Raw genomic sequence first — 24504 nt, forward strand, 5'->3', positions numbered from 1 at the left:
AGGCAACATATTTACTTTCCAAGCTACGTATAATACATATAAGACATATACGTTTATACATTTCATGGGTTTTCTGAATCAGAAAATACATAGAAAACAATTTTTCTGTCCCCTTCAACACCTCTTTTATTGTTAATCTGGGATACGCAAAGCAATGATGATAAATGAACACATTACAGCACTATGACCATACCGAGAAACACGTAAAGGTGCCACACGTGACAAAAGGAAAAAAAACAACCAAAGAATGTGTAGCCAGAGATGTTAATTTAATGTTTTTAGTAGAGAATCACATTTTGTAAGGAACCAATCTTACAAGTCACTTGGACAAACTGAGAAACTCCCCTAAATGCTGAGTCTCTTGCACCTTGGATTAAGAAAACTGTTCCTACTTTTCATCCCTCTCAGTTCTCTCCATTCCCCAAAACAGTCATTAGTTCACTTCAGTGCACTGCCAAATGGACACTGGCTTTCTTTTACAAAGACCCCATGTTGCTTGCACATTGTGACGAGCTCTATTACATCTTCACATGTTCATCTGAAGTTCCCCCCATTCCATTTCTAGACCACAGACTACTGCAAACTTATACAACTTCACGTTTTAGCACTGATACAAAAGCAACCAGGAATTTACCAATAGGAAGCCTTCCAGTGTGACAGAATGAAGAAACAGAAATTTGCTGATAGGACACAACATGAAATTAGTGCCGACAGCCATTCCCACTGCCCACGTTGTTTAAGCATACTATGAAAGTACACAGCATTCTTCACCACAGTACACAAAACTACACTGCCACCAAGAACATTCTTAAACAGCAGGACGCCCTCCCTTATTAGCTCTAACATGCCACACAGCCCAGTGCTTACTGATGCAGGGCAGCCAACAGGGAGATGGAGTTTACGAGTAAAAGCGAGACTGAACTGGCTAATGACTTACCTTCTCACTTATGGCAGGCTTGCTCGTCTAACTTTTTGTTTCCTCTCTTGTCATAGCTCAGCGGCAAATGGTTATGATTCAGCAGGAGTTTGAACCTGACAGTTAAAAAGAATTTTTTTTAAGGAAAAAAAAAAGGAAATTCAAGTTCCCCTCCACAGCAGTCTTTCTTTCCTTGCCCTCTGTGTGCGTGTTTCTCTCTCGTTTTCTCTCTCTGCAAGGCAAGCTACGTAGTGGTCTATAAATATTGACCCTGACACTTGCTCAGGGCTTTACTTGCTCATGGCACAGGTCTGTGTTACTGAACACCGTGGTAATACTCCGGCAAAGTTCTCAGCTGCTCAGACAAAGCTGTGGATTGGCTCACTACCCAGCAACCCTGTGCCTGCCTGGAAATACCATTTTGCTGCCAGCTTTACAGATGCTATGGGCCTTTCCTGAGGCCCAAATCAGGCACAGAAGGGCAATTATGAGGTTTGTCTGAAAAAATACAGTTTTCCTCAAGCAGGTGGAAAGAAGGGGGGCTGGGTAAAGTGGAAGACAAGAAAGGAAATACTGCCTTTGTTTGGCCAAACAACATAATCTCAAACCTTTTATAAAAGTCATACCTCAATATTCAGTCAAGCTTTATAAAACTGAATTATGACATTATGAATGACCAAAAGGCACAGGAAAGCATTTTTGTAATTGTTTTCAATACTGCTTCCCATTGAATAAGGCTGTAGTGACTGAGTAATTAACTGGCCACAAAGAAATGTTTCGACAAAAATAAGTTCATTTCCAGAACGATAGAAAGACACTAGAAAGTATGTTAATCAGATTAAATTATGAATCTAATGAAAAAGAGCTAAAATATAATCTTAAAATTATATGAGTCAATGTATTATATTAACAACTACTAGATTTTCGGTCATGACAATATGAATTATTTTATTTTACTTTGTTTTTTTAGATTAAGGATAAAATCTACGCCATGATGCTAGATGGTTTGCGATGATAGGAATAAGGTCACCCTGACATACATACACCACCTACAATGCCCACAGTATGAATGATCTGAAGATAAATCAAGTCTTCTTGCCAAGAATAACCATATGTTCGATTTATTGAAATTTTCTCCCTTAATCAAATCAATGGTAAAGGAAACTATAAATAATCTGGTCACAAACTCATTTCACAGATGAGAAAATGAACCCCCAGGCTGGTTAACTTACCCATGGTCACATGGCAAGTTTGCAGCAGAGCCAAAACGAGAGTCCTTGCCTCACTGCTCACAGAGCTGTGCTCCTTCTATTACAAGAGTGGTTCTCAAATTCTTTTTAGGTTCGAAAACTTATCTTCATGTGAAATCTTACTGAAAACCTTACCAGTAAACCAGAAAAATAACTAGCATAAAACAAAAATAGCCTTTTGCAGTTTGACTCCCCCAAAAATCGTATGCACAAGAATTAACTTTCTGAGAACAGAAATCCACCTTGCCTTGTTTCATTCAATAATTAATATTTGCCCAATAAATTAACATATTACTAGGAGAGGTATCTACTAGGTGCCGAGGAGACAAAGATAAAACATAGTTCCTACTCTCAGAGATCTTACAGTCCAATTTCAGAGGGAAAAAAAAGCTAATTACAAAATAATGTGTTAGTGTGATGATGAAGACTATACCGGGGGTAGCGAGGGAGCAAAGGAAAAATGACATCTGAGCCAATATGAAGGGAAGGTATGATAGGTAATTCCTCAGTCAAGACTTCTGCATCTTAAAGAATGAGTAGAAGGCACTGAGGCAAGGAAAGGAAAGACAATAAAGACAAAGAGGCAGGAAAAAGCATGATATAGGACTTCAAACAGCTCTGGCTGGAGCAAAGAATGTAAAGCAGGAAATAGTTTTAATTTTTTTTTTTTTAAAGAACGTGCTTCACTTACTCATACTCCCCCACCCAAACCCTGGCAATCACTGACCTTTTTACTCTCTCTCTAGTTTTACCTTGTTCAGAACGTCATACAGTTGGAATCACACATTACGTAGCCTTTTCAGACTGGTTTCTTCAGTTAGCAATTGAATGGATAGTTTTCATAGAGTAAAAGGTCCAAAATCTCTGCTACATAAACTCTTTATTAATATCCATCTGGCTAAGAGAAATTCTTTATTCACAATAACCTTTATTTTACCTCACAAAAGAAAGGCACATTCCCATCTATCCTAAATCTTACTATGGTATATTGCCCCGGGGTCATAGAAAATGTAACAATTTTAAAATTTCAATTAATGTCTTAAATTTTTGTTGCAGAGAGGTATGATAGGGTGAACAGTTAAAGACTTTTAACTATAAATAATACTGCATCAAAATTCTATGAGGAAGTGAGATGGAAATAAAGGTCAAGAAAATAAAATAGTAATGCAAAATTTTCAGCTTTTAATAGAAGTCTACTCATTATTATTTAAGTGGATAACAGTTTTATCAAGTTACTGTGGATTCCAATTCCATTGAGTATTCTTAAAATAGTTGATATAAGTTTTGTTTTAAGATGCCAATACTGCCAATGATATGGAAATTAAATTCTTTGCAAACACATATTTTACCACACGTGAAAACCTGTAGATGTTAACTTGGTAATGTGTGAGTGGTTACATAATTTTCCAAAATTCTTTTAAGGGTCTGTAAATAAAAACAGCTGAAGACTGCTAGGCTACTATATAAAACCCTAGTTTTTAACCTGGTATATAAAACTTTTCATCACCTTTCTCCTTCAAAGGAGATTTTAAGGTGGTGAAACTGTCCTATGTGATACTTTAATGGTAGACACATGACATTATGCATTTAGCAAAACCCTAGCACTGTACAACACAAAGAGAGGCCCTAACGAAGACTACAGACTTTAGATAAATCTCTTTCCTTGTCTTCGTGGAACATGTGTGCTAGAGAGAGTATTATTATTTATTGAGCAATTACCATCTAACAGTGGCTTTAGAAATATTATCTCTAACACTAAAAAACAACACTGACAGATGGGTATGCTTTTGCCTTTTTTAAGAAAAAGAAAATGAGGATAAGTGTTATGAAGTGGCTTGTCCAAAATCATTTAACTAATACCCAGTGGATTTGAAATTCAGGCCAAATCTGACAGAACTGTAGTACCACCCGCTGCCTTTATGTTAGTCATTTAAATAACATGTAGAGGCTGCCCAGGCCAGGCAAGGAGGCGGACGCAGCAGTGCCCTCAGAAAGTCAGAAAGGAATGAAAGAGTTTTATCCTGCATTTCTTCGTGGAACTGTTGAGAATTTTAATACTGAGGTATTAAAAGGTCGCAAAAAGAAAAGACTAACAAATTTATCAGCGGAAACCGGTGGACAAAATTAAAATAACTGACGTGCCCTATTCAGAAGACCTTAAAGGGTTTTATCTTCACTGTGAAGGGAAAGGAACACATGAAGAGTCAAAGGTGTGAAGACTAAATATTGTCTGTGTTAGTTCTTCCCAACTTTATCTATAGATTCAGTGCAATCCCCCCAAAATCTCAGGAAGTTATTTTTGTGTATGTGGACAAACCTATACTAAAGTTTATCTAAAGAAGCAAAAAATCCCAGAATAGCCAACACAATATTGAAGGAGAAGAACAAAATTGGGGGCATCACACCACCCAATATCAAGACTCAGTATAAAGCTACAGTCATCAAGATAGTGTGGTACTGGAAAAACAAGAGACAGATGAATGGAAGAGACTAGAGAGCCCAGAAATAGACTTACATAAATGTAGTCAACTGATCTTTGATAAAGGAGCGAAGGCAATATAATGAAGCAAAGATAACCTTTTCAACAAATGGTGCTGGAAGAACTGGATATCTGTATGCAAAATAATGAGTCAAGAAAAATATCTGATGTCTTTTACAAAAATTAACTCAAAATGGATCGCAGACCTAAATGTAAAGTGCAAAACTATAAGACTGCTAGAAGGTAACATAGGAGAAAACCTAGATGACTTTGGGCATGGCAGTGACCTTTTAGATACAACACCAAAGGCACATCCATGAAATAAATAATTAATAAGAACTTCTGCTCTGCAGAAGACAATGTCAAGATAATGAGAGGACAAGCCACAGGCTAGGAGAAAATATTTGCAAAAGATACATCTGATAAAGGACTGTTATCCAAAATTTGCAAAGAACTCCTAAATCTCAACAATAAGAAAACAAACAAACTAGGGCAGCTGGTTGGCTCAATGGTTAAAGTACAGTGCTTGTAACACCAGGGTCACTGGTTCGATTCCCACATGGGCCAGTGAGCTGCGCTCTCCACAACTAGACTGAAAACAATGACTTAACATGGTTTTAAAAGAAAAAGAAAACAAACAAACCAATTTTTAAAATGTGCCAAGACATTAACAGACACCAGAGAAGATATTCAGATGGCAAACACGCATATGAAAAGATGCTGCACATCATATGTCATCAGGGAAATGCAAATGAAAGCAACAATGAGATCCCAGTACACACTCATTGGAATGGCCAAAATCTGGAACACTGACAACACCAAATGATGGTGAGGATGCAGAAAAATAGAAACGTTCATTCACTGCTAGTGGGAATACAAAATGGTACAGCCACTTTGGAAGACAGCTTAGCAGTTTCTTACACAATTAAACATACCCTTACCATGTGAGCCTACAATCACATATCTTCCCAAAGGAGTTGAAAACTTCTGTCCATGCAAGAACCTACACATGGATGTTTATAGATGCTTTACTCATAATTGCCAAAACCTGGAAGCAACCAACATGCCCTTCAGTAGGTGAGAATAAACTGTGGTTTATTCAAATAATGAAACATTATTCAGTGATAAGAAGTAGTGAACTATCAAGCCCTGAAAACATGGAGGAAACTTAAATGCATATTACCAAGTGAAAGAAGCCAATCTGAAAAGGCTAGATACTACATTAATTCCACCTATTTGACATTCTGGAAAAGGCAAAACTATGGAAATGGTAAAAAGATTAGCATTTGAAGGGGGAGGGATAAATAGGCAGAGCACAGAGGGTTTTCAAGGCAGTGAAAATACTCTACATGACACTATAATAATAGATACATATCATTACACGTGTCCAAATCCATAGAACGTATATTACCAAGCATGAACCCTAAATGATGAACTTTGGGTAATAATGATATGTAAATATAGTTTCATCAATTGTAAGAATGTACCACTCTGGTGGGGAACAGTGATAATGAAGAAGGTTACACATGTATGACCGCAGAGAATGTATGGGAAATGTCTCTACTTTTCTCTCAAGTTTGCTATTAAACTGCTCTAAAAAAAAAAATTTAAGTCTTTAAGAATTCAATGGTGGTTCCTCCTTCTGGTAGTTGGGTCTTTACCAACACAGAGGTTATAGAAAGAGGGAACAACTTTGCAACAGGAACAGGAAGAGAAAACGGATTTAGTGTTCAAACATGATGAACTTCAGCTAGCTGTGTTATATCCAAGGGAATATGTTCATTAAGCATTTAAATATACTGATCCATGATACAACAGAGATGAAGACTGTATCAACTCAGTAGCCTTCTATTCTTGTTTTGGGGCTAGAAACCTTTTCACCATTTGGTCTAGTCTCAACACAGAAACAAAAGTAGTCACTTAAAAAAACATGACTCACATAATATTCACCTCCTATTCAAAACCCTGCCGGTGTCCCCATTTTTCTCAGAGTAAAAGCTCAACTTCTTATAATAATCCATAAAAGCCCTACATGATCTGCCCTCTTATTATGCCTCTGACAGCATCAACTACATCCCCCCACATTTTCTCAGGTCCAGCCCACTTGTCCTGCTCTTAGTCTTAAAATGTGCCTGACAGGTGTGCCCTTATGCCCTTGAATTTGCTGGTCCCACACTGGTACACTCTCTTGCAAAAAGCTTCCTGGCTCACTCCTCCACTTCCTTCAAATCTGCGTTCAAATGGAACTTCTCCGTGAAGCCGACCGCTACAATACCATTTAAAATCACAATTTCCTTCTTTATCATTTGATTGATACTGCTTGTCTCTCCCAATGGAAGTTCAAGGAGAGCATAGATTTCATGTGCCTAACCTGAGCATTGCATATAATAAATATACCATAATATATGCTATGTATAAAGAGAGATCTGTGAGCCATGTACCAGCATAGGTGGTTCCTGAAGTCATGAGGTCTCTCAGCGATAGCATAGTGAGAAGTAACCCACACCCAAAATTGAAAAGGTGGGTCAAGGAAGAGAAGCCCACAACGACTGTAGACCAACCATAAATGTTACTAGGAGAAGGATGACAAAAGGAGTGAATGAGGATGGAGTCTTCAGGAGGGAGCGGTCAGCATGCCAAATGCCACAGAAGGATCAACTCCGACAGGGATTGAAAAGAGCTCATTATACAACATTCAGAAAGTACTGTCAAACTAAGTATCTCTGAATTGTACATTTTAAAAGGGTGAGTCTATGGTATGTGAATTATATTTCAGCAAAGAAAGAGATCATTGGTGGCTGAGTTGTTTCCACTGGAGGTGAGTGGTAAGCAAGTGAAGTGAGACATGGAATAAAATCTCCCTTTCAAAGTTTGGCCATGAAGAAAAGAAAAAGACAGAGGTAACAATTTAAAACAACAAGCAAACAAAACAGCAACTCATATAGAGTAAACTGCGTGTGCTGAAGCCAAACTGCCGTGAGTTTTCATCTGTCTCAAGTTACCTAAGTTATATAACCTTAGTTTCCTTATCAATAAAATGGTTTAATATTAGTACCAATATCACTGGGTAGCAGTACTCCATTTCTTTTTACTGTTGAATATTATTTTATTGTATATAGATATACCACATTTTACTTATCTATTCATCAGCTCATAGACATCTGGGTCGTTTCCACTTTTGAACTATTATGAATAATGCTACTATGAACTTTCATGTACAGATTTTTGCATGAACATGTGCTCATTACCCTTAGATAAATAACTAGAAGTGAAAGTGCTAAATAATATGCTAATTTTATGTGTAACATTTTATGTTTAACATTTTAAAGAACTGTGAAACTGTTTTCCAAGGTACTATTTTATATCCCCACCAGCAATGAGAGTTCCAATTTCTCCACAGGCTTCAAACACCTGCAATTATCTTTTTCATAACAGCAATACCTGTGAATATAAAGTAGAATTTCAGTATGGTTTTAATTTGCATTTCCTTAATGACTAATAATGTTGAGCTTTTCATGTGCTTATTGACCATTTGGTGACTTACTCTTCACTTCTATTAAATATAATTTCAGAAAACCCTAGAACCAAATAAAGCTTAAAACATATTTTCAAGGGCTTGGCTTGTTGTACCTGGCATAGACATAGCCACTCACTTGTTAGCTGAATGAATAAACTAACAAACAAATGAAAGATTAGAAATTAGAAATACTTGACTTATTTGTATCTTTTCAGTTTTTAAACTAACAATTTGAATTCTTACACAGTTTCAATAAAAAAGCAAAACTTTTCAAAGGAAAAGAAACTTTTAAAAAATGCAATCACAAAGAAAGTGTGCTAATCTTATGTTCAACATTACTATAAATACCTACATTAATATTTTTAGTTTGGTAATACTGAAGTACTCTATTGGATCAATGTTAGGAAACTGGAATTGTAATCCAGTTACACTAATGCTTTAATTTAATGTTTCCCTGATGTTAGAGGTGAAAAAAGCAAAAGTGAAAAAAAAAAAAAAAGACTAAGTAGTGAATGATTTTAAAATATGTTGTTGACAAACTTAATCAGATATGAATACTACACATTTATCCAACAGTATAAATAATGAGACACTCCTCAGGGGCAAATGGGTACAAGGAAAATATTAGTAATTCAAGCTTGTCATCATTTTTCCAAAAGACCTGAGGGAGTATGTGACTTTCAGTGTATATGACTGAGGAGAAAGAAAATTGACTCTACAATGTGCCTAGTTAGAAGCAAACTATGGACTGTTTCTCCTTGCTTTTCCTCTATAGGCCTACTACTAGTCATATCATATACAGTCACTTACCTTTAACTATGAGGTTCTTTGTTTTCAAGTAATAAATACTTTGGGCTCCCGGGACCCCACAGGAAAATCATACATAAGTCTACTACTAACCTTTACTGCTGCCAGTTTATTGTAAGCACTTACCCATGATTAGTTTGAGAAGTATTGACTGCACAATTAATAAATAGATCATTTGTTCTTTTCAACTAGAACAATGTTGTATATAAATTGAAAAGAAGAAAAACACTGAACAAGAAAACCATAGCAAAGAGTGTGTCCTTTTTAACTTCCATTTGACATGACACCAACTAACCCCAAACTAAAATATTTTATCATTTATAAATAAAAATTGTCCTGAAATTCACAGTGTATAGAACACATATAACTACAATCAATAATAAATCTAAATTAGGTTTAATAAAAGAAGGCAATAATAAAGAGGGGAAAGCATCAGAAATATCAAGTTATTTTGTCCTTCTGAAGGCATCAGGGGTCCTGAAATCACCCACACCAGAGGGACTTACGTCAGCTGAAAGGAGAGCAGGAAAGATTGGGAGATTCCCCCAAACAAGCTACAGCCTTCATTCCTTAGGAAGGAAAAAGAGAAATCCCAGCCAGGAAGGATGCAGCAAAACCAACTGGATGGAGGAGTTGGTCTACCACATTTTAGTTGACCTTTCTTACTATTCATTAATCATAAGTAGTAGCTCATAAAAATATCACTGAATGATTAAATTTAACAGACAGTAAAAATAGGAATGTGCATTAAGTCTGATCATTCATAAAATAAAACAACACTAGTTTATTTTACTGTTCTGTGATGAATCTGTTCTCATGTGGAAGATTTAACTTGTAAAGCTGAAGAATATAGTTATTCACTTTAATGACACTCCAATCAAAACATATTTCAAAAAAAAGAAGAAGAAATCGCAAGAAAACAATAGAGCAAACTAATTTTAACGAGAAATAAATGAGCCATCCAGTACTCTTTTTTTGGTTCACACATAAAATGTTTCTACTTGCTGTCCTGCCTGACAAGCCCTAAAATTTTCTTGAAATGTGGTATCAAGAATAGCTAAGGAGTAATGCAGAACAAAAGACATTTCTGTATTTTGGTGGATCTCAATATTGTCGTGTATAATACATTTACAGAAGTGAATTAAATCATACTTTGAGGTGGACTGGAACAATCTTTCTAATTTTGTAAGCTGTAGTTCCATTAGATTACTTTGTATTTGAAAAGGGCCTCAGAGTGCACTTTCAGGCCTTTCCCCTCTCCTCCAATTTGTTTCATTCTGGTATCTGGTCTACATTGACCAAGAACAGAGTTGAAAGTGGGCCTGAGGATAGGTGGGTGGTAAAAGTAGAAAAGGTAAGAATAAAGAATATCCTTACAGTTTTTTTCACGATCCCATAAAAAGATGAAATAATGTTAACAAATAGCATCCAATTTAGTAATCAACTTGCTTGGATTTTTGTTTTGCTTTATTTTGAAGACAATTTGGATTGAACCATTGAATCAAAATAAGTGTTTTGTACAAATATTTGTGTTTTTAAAGTATATACAAACTGGTCCTCTTACTTAATGCTTAAATCACACCAGTAGAGAATATGAAAGAATACTTTAGAAGCACAGGAACCTCAACACATGGCCTCAGGGTCAAGCAATCCCTGTTGATTAGGTAAAACCATTCATTGTCCAACTCTTAATGGTCTGTACAAATCTAACAACTCACATCTATATAGCACTTTATATTTTTAAGAAGTGTTCTTTCATGTGTTATCTCATTTGATGATCAGGACAAGCCAATGAGAAAGTAACCCTACTTTACATATGAGAAAACTAAAGTTCAAAACAGGTACGGGACCAGCCCAATGTGTCAAAGTTTAAAAGAAATATAGACAGAAACTGAATTCAGGTCTTTTCACATTAAATCCTTGACCCTTACTATTATACTTTTCAATAATACCAAGGGGATTATATCCCAGTAGAAATTTTTTTTCCTGTAGAAAATAATAATAATTCCTAGGTGACGGACTGAAGTCTTCCAATTTGGAGCATATATATTTTTGTTGATAATGGCAACACACACACACACACACACACACACACACACACACACACACACACTTATTATTACTTGGGTAATGACAGTATCATTACTTAGTCATCCAAGCTAAAAATTTCAGTGTTTTACTTCTGTTCTCTCCTATTACCTGTTAGTTACTAGGTACTCAAAAGGGTCTATCTTTGAAATACCTCTCGAGTTAGTCCCCTCTTTTCCCTTCCCTCTGTTCCTACCAAAATTCAGGTTTAGCTTTTAGAAAACATTGAATACTGAAATAATCACAAGTTAGTCTCCTGTCACCACTCTCCTTTCTCCTCCACCAATCTTCTACATTGCTACTACACTTAAATTTTTTTTCAACACCTCCTCCTGTAGACAACAGAGGGTTCAAACTTCTCAGCACAAAATACAGGCCCTTCTGCAATGCTGACCTGGCCCCTTCCCTTTTGGGTTCATTTTCCCTTTGCCCACAACACATATCCCACATTACACCCTTTCTATGATACTAAACCACATGTTCACTGGAAATGCCATATGTAGTAGCAACTCCACACTTCTGAGTCTCTTCTTAAAATGACCTTCTCTAAACCTTTATTTCTATGGCATAACGTTTCAACTGGTACAAAACTAGCTCCAACTATGAGGGAATGCAGGTTCAAATTAAAAAGGAAAATTTCTTTGGGTGCTGTGACTGGTATTAAAACTCCTTGCTATTTTTGCTTGTCGTTTCCTTCTTAAAAATGTAAAAAATTGCTCTATTTGTGCTGAGAGTGTTTCCTCCTAAAAACAGAAGGGAAAAGCATACCCCAGGTCCCCGGCTGCTAGCAGTAAAGTGGGGCTAACACTGTAAATTTCAGGAGGATTTGGGGGGATCTGACCAGCATTCTGTCCTGAGTATCCACTCTTCTTTCTCTTTTTTATAATCTTTGTGACAGAAAATGAGGCAATAAATAATTCCACAATGTTAACAAAAATATGTTCAACTGTACGATTGTCCTTTTGAAAGACTTACTAATCTAGCTTTCAGATATAATTGTGTATGGTAGTACTGTGAAGATTTTGAAGCAGGATATAATCTGAAAGAGCGGTCCTAAGTAGTATTTAAGTGCTAAAATTATTACAATAGTACCCATGGAAGGGCTTCTACAGAGAGAATTTTAAATGTTTATATGCCCAAAGATTGCTGCATTTTCTTTGGGGCAGTACAACCAAGTTCAAAGTACACTGATGAAAGTAATCATTGGATTTACTGGCAATCAATACCAATTAAAGGATACTTTTAAAATGTCTATCAGGTGTTACTGGAAAATGTATCCATCTGAATAGCAGCTATTGAAAGGAACTTTATCAAAAAGGGTAAATAATGTACAAAAAGTCCCGAGTGAGTGATGAAAACCTCGTTCAAATGACAAGCAGCATATCAGTCGGAAACTAGTGCTCAGACTCACTGGCACCAACAATGTTTTCCTAATTTTCTAAGTAACTGTCCATAACATCACACCCCCAGTTGCTTATTTATTGCTGTATTCTACTAAAAACTACTTCAACTTACTTATATTCCTGAAAAATCCATTTTATAATTTTAAGTAGCAGTTGTAATGCTTCTTGTGGAATATTTTGTATTTATTTATGCTTTCATTCAAGCAAACATTTGCTGGGTCCCTGGTATGGGTTTGGCACTATAGACACAATTCTTCTTCTTGGGGAGGCTACAGGCCGGTGCAGGAGACAGAAGACTAGTAAATAGGTCACTGTAGTACAGTATGGCTACGGCCATGATACAAACAAGCAGAGTTCATAAAACCTCACTTTTCCTGGAGACTGAGCTAAAGGAAGGCTTTTTGGAGAAGGAGGTGCTATCTGACTGCTTAAAATAGAAGTGAACCAGAAAGTATATGAAGATTTCAAATGTGTGGCACTTAGGGGTGACATTAAGACCCAAAGTATGGCTATAGAATGAAAGCCTCAGTGGGTGGTAACTAGTTCAGGCTTCGTATCACCACCCTTACAGTTTCAGTACTGGACGGTGCCACATGTCTAGGGTTACTTCTTCTTTGATGATTGATATTTTCACTCATTTCGTCCTGGGTTTTATTCTAATTTTAAAATGTGATGTTTTGTTTTAGGTCATTTTATTGTGGGGGGGGGGATATAATAATGTGTATTCCCACAAAATTTGTCTATCAACATTATTATTCGTTTGCTAAAAAAAACATTTATTGAGCAACTGCTATATGCCAGGCTTGGTTTTAAGTGCTAGAAATATGATGGTGAACCAAATTTGCCAGACATGCCCGCATGGACTTTATATTCTAGTGGGGGGTGAGGGGTGGGGAATAACTCATGAATATGATAATATCTCATGGCAAAAAGAAAATCAGTAATAAAAGTAAAACAGAATGTGATAACGCTGGGGGAAAGAAAGCTTAGACAGGGGAACTAAGAAAAGCCTTGCCTGAAGAGAGCCCTTGAAGTTGAGGCCTGAATGATGAGAAGGACACAGCCATGTAAAGATGTGTACAAAGAGCATTCTGGGAAGAAGGAATTGCTAATGTGAGATCCTTGAATAAGAACAATCCTTGGTACTCAAGTAATTGAAAAAAGGGTGCTGGGGGGAGGAAGAGTTGATACACAATGAAGTCAAATAATTAGACAGTGACAGAATGATTTGGGCGTTTGGGGCCAGTGGTTCTTACTGTGTGCTGCACTAGAATCACCTATGATGCTTTTAAAAATCCCGATGCCTAGGCCATATCCCAGACCAATTAAATCAGAATGACTGGAGTATGAGCCACAGACCAGTATTCTTTAAAGCATTCCAGATAATTTCGATTTGCAGCACAGGTTGAGAAGAACTGATGTAAGCCATGGTAAGGGACTTACATTTTAGTCTTAATTACATACATAGCCATTAGAAGATTAAGATTTCTTGTCTAATTTCTGTCAGGCCCCTAATTTCTATCTTCATCTCTAGTAAAAAGGAGCAATACACCTTAGGAATATGCTAGTTTCTAAAAGAAATTCTCCTTAAGAGCAACAAAAACGAAAGCAATTATTGGAACACTTCCCTCTAAAAATTCAAATAATGTTTGCAAAAATTATTTTTTTGAAAATGCCCAATGCAATTTTATCCATTCCTGATTCATTGTTTTTATGTATTCTCCCTGTAAATTCTAGAATACATTTGCTTGTAATTTATGAATAACATTGTATCTCTTAAGAGGGAAAAGGATACACAAACCTTTTGGATATTATCTGAAATTTGCTTGCATTATTCTTTTTATTTGTATCATTGACCATGAGATTCTTCACATGAGTACTTGATCTCATCTGTAAATGGCACGTCATTTTGTGGCATGTAATTCTGATAAGAGTTCACCCACTAAAACTACACTGGAAAATAATCTGTGAGGAGAAATGTGGTTGATTTACTAGGGCTGCTGGAACCTGAGAATCATCGTGGATTAAAATATTTGGATACATTTATCAGGTACAAATGACATGTCTATTATTCAAATAAACACAGTAGCATACCTTTCCTTGGAATGCATTTAGTAGAGAATGAAGTCTCCTAAGGGTAGTTTACTACATTTTCCAACTCTTAGTATCAATTTAGCTTCTTTTTTTTTTTTTTTTAACAGCTAATAACCATGCATTAACTAAGGAACTTATATTAAATTGTAAGAAAAGCAAAGGCAATCGAGGCCTGGTCACATTCCAGGAAAGTAAACCAATCAGTAAAAAATTAATTTCACTATCGTGTGGGGCTATAGTCCTATGAGTTCTGCTGATACAGCCTCTCCTCCAGCTTCTAACAGTATATGAAAATACACTAACTACCTGAAGAAATTTTATTTAAAATTAAACCACTCCATAAAAGATAAACTTATGGTACCCATTTATTCACACATCCAAAACAACATTTTATCAAAACTGCATATACATATTTTCCTTTAAAGGAATTTCAAGGCAGTAGACAAATTTTCTGCACAGTCCATTTGTCGTGGAATTCACAGCATGTGAATAAAAATGAATGACAGCATCTACTGAAACCTTTCTTCTTACTGCTGTATCTGATAAAGCCAGCCAAAGTAATCTCTCTATCTCAAAACAGCCTTTGAATTATTTCCGTACCTTTAGAAAACCCACAGCATTCCCAACTGGTATTATACCTGGCTTCTCTTTTCTAGTAGAAAACACCTTAATTGAAATCAAGAGCCATGTTTTATGCATTTTTCCGTATCTACCGTAATTTTCTTTGTGGTGTTAAAACTCCTAACTAATCAATGTATCATGAAGACTTAACCTTCCACTGTTGAAGGTAAGATACATTAATGCAGCATATGAGCTCTGCAAATATACATTTCTACTTGCAAGCCCTCACTACCATTCTCTTCCTTCTTGGTAAAATAAAGAGAATTGAGAAATACTTGAAAATATGAAATGAGAGGTACTGCTATGCTCCAAACAAGAAGGCTAGATCAAGGAGAAAGAGGACTCAATGATTAAAGACTGAAGACTCAAATGAAAACTACACTAAGGCCATAAATCATTCAATCACTCTGTAAGCAATTTTGAATATGTAATATACACCAAGCACCTGTAACATACACAAGTAAATAAGACATAACTCCTGCCTCCAGGTAGCACAGGCAAAAACTATAACACCTATTAATAAAGGCAATGCAAGAGCTATACATAAGTGATAAGATATAAGGACCTAATTCATTGGGGAGGAAAAGTAGTCATTGGACCAAGTTGAACAGTGATTACTCTAGAAGAGGCAGATGGGAATCAATTCCAGAAGGAGACAGAACAAAGGCATAGCTTGAAAAATAGGATAGTTTGTGCAAGAAATGACAAGCAAGTCTCTGTGGATGTAGCGCAGCTCCACAGGGAGAGGTAGGAGATAAGGCAAGCAAGGGAAGAAGGGGCCTAATCATGGAGGACCTGGTCTGTCAGGAAAAAGTACCGCAACATTAGCCTCCTGGCAATGAGAAGCCACTGAGCAGTTTTAAGAAACAGAGTGGCATGATAAGATTTGTAGAGCTCTGTGAAAGATGGTTGGGATGAGAGGAGGGGACAGAAACCAAAAATATAAAGGCCTAAAAAGTTTGTTGTAAAATTATTAATAAATTTTGGTTATCTGAGCCTACATAATGCTGAACACATATACTTAACACAATTACTACTATGATAATCAATGAGTTACTGACCTCCTTAGAAATAAATGTTTTAGATTTGGGGTAGAAAACTAATAAACAGAACATTTTAACACCTACTTAAAATGAGTAAGTTCAATTTTCCTGACTATGGTAAATAAGTAACACACTAAATAAACTAAATCGTTAGCAACTTTCATAGTACAGTTAAGACATTAAATTAAGTAAAACTGAATGATCTGCAAGCATTTTTATCAAAATTTGATACTTCATTTCTCTACTCACCTCATGTTACTTCTGTTATTTTATGAACCAATTATCAGTGTTTTCATATTTTTTTGTCATCTGTTGCTTTTGTAGGTTTACTATTTACCTAATGATCTAACTTCTTTTGTTTGAAAGACAATTGAATAGTTTTAAAAATCAGGTTATAATTAAATGAACAAACTTACTGCCAATTGCACTAGTCTGCTTGCTGGAGTTCATATCATATCACAGAGAAACTTACTTGAGGGTGAACTGTTGAGACAAAATTATCACTATGATTGAAATAAGCAATCCTACGTTGGGATTTATTATAGTACAACCACACTTTGCATATATTTTAAAAAGATCAAACTAGAGTTAATAATTCACTAAGTAACACTGCCTTCAATTTTGTGATGACTAAAATGTCACTGTCAGTAGGTCAGGTCGATGGCTAAAAAGTGGTGTGCTTTCCTATGTACAATGATTGAAATGAACTGTGATGATTCATTCTGGTATTTTCCATTCATGTCACATCACCTTTGACCTGGTTAAGAGGACCACATGGCAGCTGGTCCCTTGACAGTGAAGATACAGTCATGATTCACACAGGTAGCACCTTTTGGTCCTTTACTTTCCCAAGCTGCTGCACTGCCTGGCTCGCCCACACAAATTAGCTGGATAGCATTGTTACTGTGAGCAGAGGGGAAACTGAAGAAATAAGATGCGGTGAACAGGGTCCAGCCTATGCAGACTAAACATCCTAAACAGTCAAAAATTTTCCAAAGCACACGTGGCTCATTTATGCAGTGATAGAAGACAAACTAAGCTGGTGTGGCCAAGAAGAAAGAAGATGCTAGCAGCTGCACATTCATCATCTTTAATGGGGTTTTCACTGTTCGTGTTCATGAAGTTCAACCGAATGATTCTTGATATTTTAAAAAGATTAATTTTTAGAATCAGTGGGAAAATTCATCAGTACTTAATGCAGAGCCAGGTTTTAGGAAGAGATATAATTTCTTTTCATTTTTAGGGAACATTTTTCCTCTTTTCTTACAAAAACACAGGTTTTGATAGTTGGACAGTTAAAACTAAACCATTCACAAATTCTACATGTCTGAGAACTTGATATAACTTAAAACATGCACCACCCACAATCATAATTTTAGCTTAGCCAAGAGAAAAACATCACATTTAGATTCCCATTAAATGCTACAAGTAGGAATTCACTGAATGTTTAAACAGTAAAATTTGATGACGAAAGCAAGGATGATTTTTTTATTTTTTTTTTAACACAAAAGGCTCTATCGACATCTGTATCTTTATTCTATAACTTTGGAGTTAACTTGTGAAGATTAGATACAAAGAAGTATGGAAGATTTTATTTCCCAAAGATGGCCACAACTGTATCTCCCACGCTAACTGCTCTTCTTACATCCCATTGAGAGGTGGGGTCTAAATTCTTTCTCCTTGAATCTGGATGAGCTTCTGACTGTGGTGAAGTGACAATGACTATGGTGAAGTGACACTATATGCCTCAAGGCCAGGTGATAAAATGTGACTCAACTCCCACCTTATTCAACAGAATCTGTGTTCTTTAGTTGCCTTTAGTTGCCACATAAGCAGTCTGACTATGTAGAAGACACGATGTTGTAAAACCAAAGGTGGAGTACTCAGAGGGACTTTGAGACTACATGAATAGAGAGATGCCTCACTGCTTCAGCACCTGTGGATCCAGTGCGAGGCAGCATCGGACTACAAAAGCATGAGAGACCCTGAGCCAGAACCACCTAGTTAAGTTCTGCCCCAAATCCTGACCCACAGAAATCATGAGCGGTGATAACTTTGTTTGGGCTATTTTAAGCCACTGCATTTTACAGTTGCTTTTTAAAAAGCAACAGATAACTGGAGCATATTTTCAAACCCGAAGTGAAGTAATATAAAATAAAATTAAAAAGTAAACCCAAGACATACGTTATTGGCCTTAGGACCAGACGGCAGACGGAAGGAAGCCTGAAGGAATTGTTGGTGGAAGCCTGATGGGCCTCAAGGAGTTTGACTGTGAGGGCTCCAGAGAAATAACGGTGGTATCTTTGAGAGGTACCGAAAAGGAGATTCTTGTTACATAGTGGCAGAATATTTAGCAATCCAACTGCCCACAGTGATGTGGAAAGTAGGAAATGTACCTCATCAACTCCAAGCATTAGGCTAAGGAGGCTTCCAAGCAGACCACTGAAAGGGTCACCCACCTTCCTGTAGCTGCTATGGTAAGAGACGGGTAGGGATAGAGGAGTGAAAAAAGAAGCTGTTTGGTTTTCAGCAAAATTTGGAGAATTTGAAAAAAAAGGGACAGAACTTGCTGGGTTGGAAAATAAAATTATTTCTCATTCCCTATCACTTCAGAGAGCAAGAGAGTCTCAAAATAAAAGCAAGCCTTGGCAAAAAGATAAAATGCCAGGAGTAGTCAGAAAAACCCGGTCTACAAACAAAGGTATGCATATTACTATAAATACGCTTTATGAACACCTCAGAAATATTCAGGCGATGCCTCAAAGATCATTTAAGACAGAGAAAAGGCTTTCTCAGGATCTGAAAGGCACACGTCACCTACTGTCTCTGCTAAACAACTGAACTACTGAGAACCTGAGGATGTTATCCCATTGCAGCCTCACAGGGAATGGCTGGTAAAGGAGTGATGGCCTCAGTTTTTTTCTTGGTATAGCTTTTGTTAATAGAGTGGATTATAAATTGATAAAAAAAACCTTTAGGGTTTCTTATGTAAGAATTACACCAGCTGGAACTAAAAGGAAAAAAGGAAGTATAAAATAAAAATGGGCCTTCGGATCCCCAAACTTCCATGCATAGGAAGAAGGTTGAGAAAACTTGTCAGCTATGTTTTTTTGTTTTGGAAAAAGAATGATGATTCAGAGGATGGTAATAAGAACATGGTGGGAGGAGCCCAGAGTCGCAGAGAACAACTCTGAGGGAATAGATGGAGCCCTAATTAGGCAAATGGCAGCAGGGACATCTGCATTTCAGATTTGCTAGGAAGAATAACAGCCTCTCATTTCTCCCTTCTTGAACAGGAGGGACTGCAGAATTTTCCTATGCTTGTCACCACTGAATGTTGAAGTATAAAAAGGGCAGATAACTTATCTAGTTACTTACTTCACAGCTTTCTGGAAGAAGCTCTAGTTCAAGTGTTTTCCTATTCAAGGAGCCTCATCTGTACCTGGACTTGACTGAGAAGACAAGATCCTGGATTTCAAGCTAATGCCAAAACAGAATGCGACTTAGTGGCTTTGAAGGCAAGAACAAGCATATTTTACATGTAGAAGGGCTATAAATGATTGCGGTCAGAAGATGGACAAGTGGCAGACTATATTTCCTAAAGATAAAAACAATACTCTCTCCCATACCACCATGTTCTTCATTTAATATAACTTCAGCACTCCCACCATCAAGCACTGGAGTTGATATTCCTTCACCTTGAATTTTGGACTACAGCATAAGTGAAGCTATGTGATTTCGAGACTAGATCACAAAAGGACAATACAGCTCTAAGCTTGTTCACTATCACACTCACGCTTGAAGCATTCAGCTACCATGTTAGTGGTGTGACTGCCTTGAGGCTGCCATGTTATAAAGAAGCCCAAATTAGCCCCTGTGGACTGACCCCCTGAGATTACATGAAAAGAGAGAGAGATGCCTGACTAGCCCCTAAGTGCTTCAGCTGCCCACTGTCACAACTACAGTCACTGTCTGACTGCAAACGCGTAAGAGACCCTGAGCCAAAAGCAAACAGCCAAACCCTACACAAATTCCTGACCCATAAAAACTTGAGAGATAATAGTTGCTGTGGTTTTAAGTCACTATGGACTGGAATGATTTATTATACAGCTAGAGATAACAGAAATGAAAAGCACAAATTATCACACCTCATTTTGGCTACATATGGGAAATGTCATAAAAAGTACTCAAAATAGGAATTGATATTCTGATCAAACTTTACAAAGTAAAACAAAAATTTTTAAAGACATTATCTACAAATCTTTAGATGAAATCATTAAACAAAACCAAAAAGTAGTCAGATATTATAATCTCAAGGCATTAAAGAAAGGCATTTTAAAAGATGTTCACATTCGATCCCGAAACTACTCAACTCTCCAAACGAGGTCCTGAATCTCTGAGAACGCTTGAGGATGTTTTCTGGACAGAGTTAGTTGTTCTGCACTTTTTCCACAGCCAAGCGATATTCTGAGTCCTATCTGTAATACTGGCAGAGGGCGCATACCACGCATACTCACCTGGCCACCTGCAAAGTCTACATTCTGTGGAGACCTTGGAGCCTGCAGTGACCCCAACACCTTTTATGACACTTTAAAAACAACCTGGAAGTTTCTTCCCTGGGCAGTCTGCTGGCTCTTCAGAGTCAGTGAGGTGGTCTGGCTATTGTTTGATGGTATATGGGATTGTTATGAATCAGAGAAAACAAAATGCACTGAACTCCAAAATATTTGTTCCAAACCCATTACAGATCATTTATCTTACCTGCTCTATCACTAGGTAAAAATCAGTAATACATGGGGAAGTGGAGGTGGAGGACAGAGGCAATTATCTGCATGCAGTTATATAAATTAACAAGTGCTCACTGAGGGCTCAGTATGTTCCCTACCTGTGAGAGAAGATTTGGGGACATACAAAAGTATAAACCATGAATCCTATTCTGAAGCAAGTTTTAATGCAGCTGGGGAGACTGATCTAATTAGCAAAAAAATTATAAAATAAAATAACCAAATACTAAACTGTGGTATATTAGATATTTGAGCCTTGCTTGGGCTTCACAGGAAATAATGCAAAGGAATAATTAAAGAGCACAGCAAGGGTAGCGTGAGAGGAACATAAATGGCGTAGGTCTATCTGATTGCATCAGTGATTCAGGGACAGAACTGGGAAAGGGATGAGGGATACATGAGAAGACCAGAAAAAAAGACCTGGAAACTAAGCTAAGAAAGGCTAGAGAGAGTCAGAAAAGGCTGCTGGAAAAAAGAGTCATCATGGAAAAAGAGATAATTTAAATAATTTTTCTATAGAAATGCATGTTAAAATTTTTAATCAACGAGATGAATAATAAATTCTAGGCTATGAATATATTTTTAGAAATACGACAAAATTTTTAATAGCCTTAATAGAATAAAGGACATATACAAATTGGTAAGAAAAATACTAAATAATAGGCAAAATCATAGAGAGATAACTCACAGAAGAGCACCATAATCATGAAAATAATTTAACTTCATTGATGATGAAGCAATAATGAAAGATTCCAGCTAAGTAAGTCAGTAAGTTTTGATAATATTGAATACTGGCAAGGTTATGGAGGAAAAAAGCACACTTAAACACTGATGATTTAAGTAAGAATAGATACAAACATTCTGGAAAGCAATTTTGATGTATGACTGGAATTTTTAAAATATCAATGCCTTAAATATTTTTTTATTAGTAATCCAATTTTTAGAATTTTTTCAAAAGCAAGAGTTATAAATTCAAAGACTAAATTTTGAATTCAGTAAATGAATTCTGATTTTGAATTCAGTAAATGAAGTCATTACTCATCAAAGAGTAATGATTTCAATTATTATTATGACAGTACTGTTTAGCAGCTATTATGAATAGGATTCTACGAAAATGCTCTTTGTACGTTATCCGTGCTTTTCTGAGGTGATGGAACTGGGTATATACATCTATGCATATTTCATAATAAATATATTATGTAAGGAAACTTGAATTTTGTTGGATTAACCAATCTGAAATATCCTGTTACACTAAATAGTAAACACAATATATCTATCAATAAATAAGCAATAAGAGAAAAATAGTAATTAAATCTGATCTTTCTGGTGCCAGGCTCACTATGATCAGGAAATGAAATGTATGTAGAGCTCTTGCCTGCAGTTGAGGCACCTTGTGATTCAATTAGAATTGTACATGCTTATCCATCATGTGTTAACTGTCATGTGAAACTAAACACTTCAGTTAATTGACATAGGTGACAGAGGAGAGGACTAAATTGTTTCTCCTAAAAGTGACAAGTAGAATAATAAACTACCTTAGTAAGCTTTAGTTTTTAGTATTACGTTCAAACACCAGTGGAATCACTCTATTCCAACCAATTGATGCTCAAATATTTTTTTTTTTTACTTAAATCAAACTTATCCTTTCTAAAATACATCCATTCCCAGAGGAAAAACAGTTTTTTTATTACTCATATTCCATGGTTCAGTTCTCTCATGTCACAAGTACAGAAACTGAGGCTGAGAGTTTGGGTGACTTTCTACAAAGTCAATGAACGAGAGGTATCAAAGAGTTTCTCTGAAACCTGACAACTACATAGTTTCTCTGACAACTCTTAAGCGTTCCTTGCTTCCCTACCTGGGGATATATTCTAGATTCTCACAAACACTTGTTTAACATATGATTCTAATATGCTATCAAAAACTGAATAGGCCTCCAGAGGGCACCTACAGAGCAGGTCACACATTAGGAAACATCTGAGTTGGTGTTCAAATCTATCTACACTCTCGGCATGAGGGCCCCTTTATCCAAAAGCCCTAAAAGAACAAACATGTTCAGCAACCGGCCTTCTTGAGATCTAAAACTCTGAATCTCTGCAGTTGAGTTGGTTTCATTTGTCAAATTGCCAGCTGACAGGTTTCCATTACATGCAACGTCAGAAGGAGTACCTTGAAATCACTGTTAGGTGATCAATCACTCCCTGTAGCTCAACACTTAGTAATAGCAACCCCCGTCCAAAATATCACTTTGTTAGATGAATTTAGGTATATGAAGTATATGAAAGAAGACTATCAAGTATTTTTGTGATAGTTTCTCAGTAGCTTTGTCATTCAAATAGGAACAAATTATTCTAGATATTAAATTTTAATGATTCTTAAAAACTATCCAAAACTTCAAAATGTAACTGAGGTATTTCATCAAATATAAAATATCATTATTTATATTATGCAGCAACCACCATTTTATGATACAACACTGAGGGAAAAAATGCTATGATTGGCATATGATGACATTAAGATATATCCCAAAGTCAGCAACTGTAAAAGGTGTCAAGACTGTGTGTCTTAGGATCAATTAATAAGATACAGTTGATGTTAATTGGTTTATAAACTACAAAAAAAAAAATTAAAGGCCGTTAAAAAAAAAAAAGATATATGACAAAAACATAATCCTGACTTGTAACTAAAAAGTTAATCTATAATTATAAATCTTAAGTATAGTAAATATTGAAATATTTAAAGTATAGTAAACATTTAAAAATTCATGAAAGTATCACATTCTTTTTATATAAAAGGAACCACAAAGCAATCAGAACACAGTGATCATTAACTCCTAAGCAGATTTTTAAGCTTAAGGACATAATTATTTGACAAAGTTAGAATTTCAGTCTACAAATACTTGTATTTATTAAGCATATAGTGCATGCCAAGCACTGTTATCAGAACTAAAGATACAGAAGGGAACAAAGCAGACAAAACCCCTTCCCCAAATCGAGCTTACATTCTTGTGAGGAAGACTAATAAACAAGATTTAAAAGAGAAATATATGTCAGCAATAAATGCTAAGGAGAAAACTAAAGCAGAAAAGGAAGATTTCAATTCTTCTGATTCTGTTATTCCAGCTCCCAATCCTAAAATGCAAATAAGATGTTCTAAAAATAATCAGGACTTTGTCAGGCTAAACTAAAAAGAAAAAAGGAAAGAAAGAAAGAAAGGGCTTTGTGATGGGCTATGTGTTTCCTGAGAATATCACCCATGTTAAAATAAAGGCCTTCAGCTTTTGAACAGAATGAGCAGCTTGGTCTGCTAGCCTGGTAATCACAGGCTTCTAAACAAGTGTGTCTCAGTGTCAGAGTGCAGTCACAGGGATGGGTGGAATGCAGCCGTACAAGGAGACCTGGAACATACAGGGGAACTATGACTGCCCAGGAAAACTGCTGGAAAATCACGTAAGCAAGGAAAAGGTGAAGCTGAGGCCAACAGGTAGAACATGGGGGAATTC

At 36.3% G+C, this 24504-nt stretch overlaps 1 protein-coding gene across 6 annotated transcripts in view; it reads right to left on the minus strand.

The window, feature by feature from the left end:
* The window catches only part of BMPR1B (bone morphogenetic protein receptor type 1B), a 368302-nt gene that overhangs the window by 152272 nt on the left and 191526 nt on the right, over positions 1-24504 (minus strand). For 2 of the 6 annotated variants that reach the window (XM_074323317.1, XM_074323319.1), the window contains exon 3: positions 938-1032. The exons of the other annotated variants lie outside the window; for them this stretch is intronic. The gene's annotated coding sequence lies outside the window, so the exon portion shown is untranslated. The remainder of the gene's footprint in view (positions 1-937; positions 1033-24504) is intronic. 6 annotated transcript variants of the gene reach the window in all.

This window comes from Rhinolophus sinicus, linkage group LG02 (assembly GCF_036562045.2).
Source record: "Rhinolophus sinicus isolate RSC01 linkage group LG02, ASM3656204v1, whole genome shotgun sequence".
Taxonomy (NCBI): domain Eukaryota; kingdom Metazoa; phylum Chordata; class Mammalia; order Chiroptera; family Rhinolophidae; genus Rhinolophus; species Rhinolophus sinicus.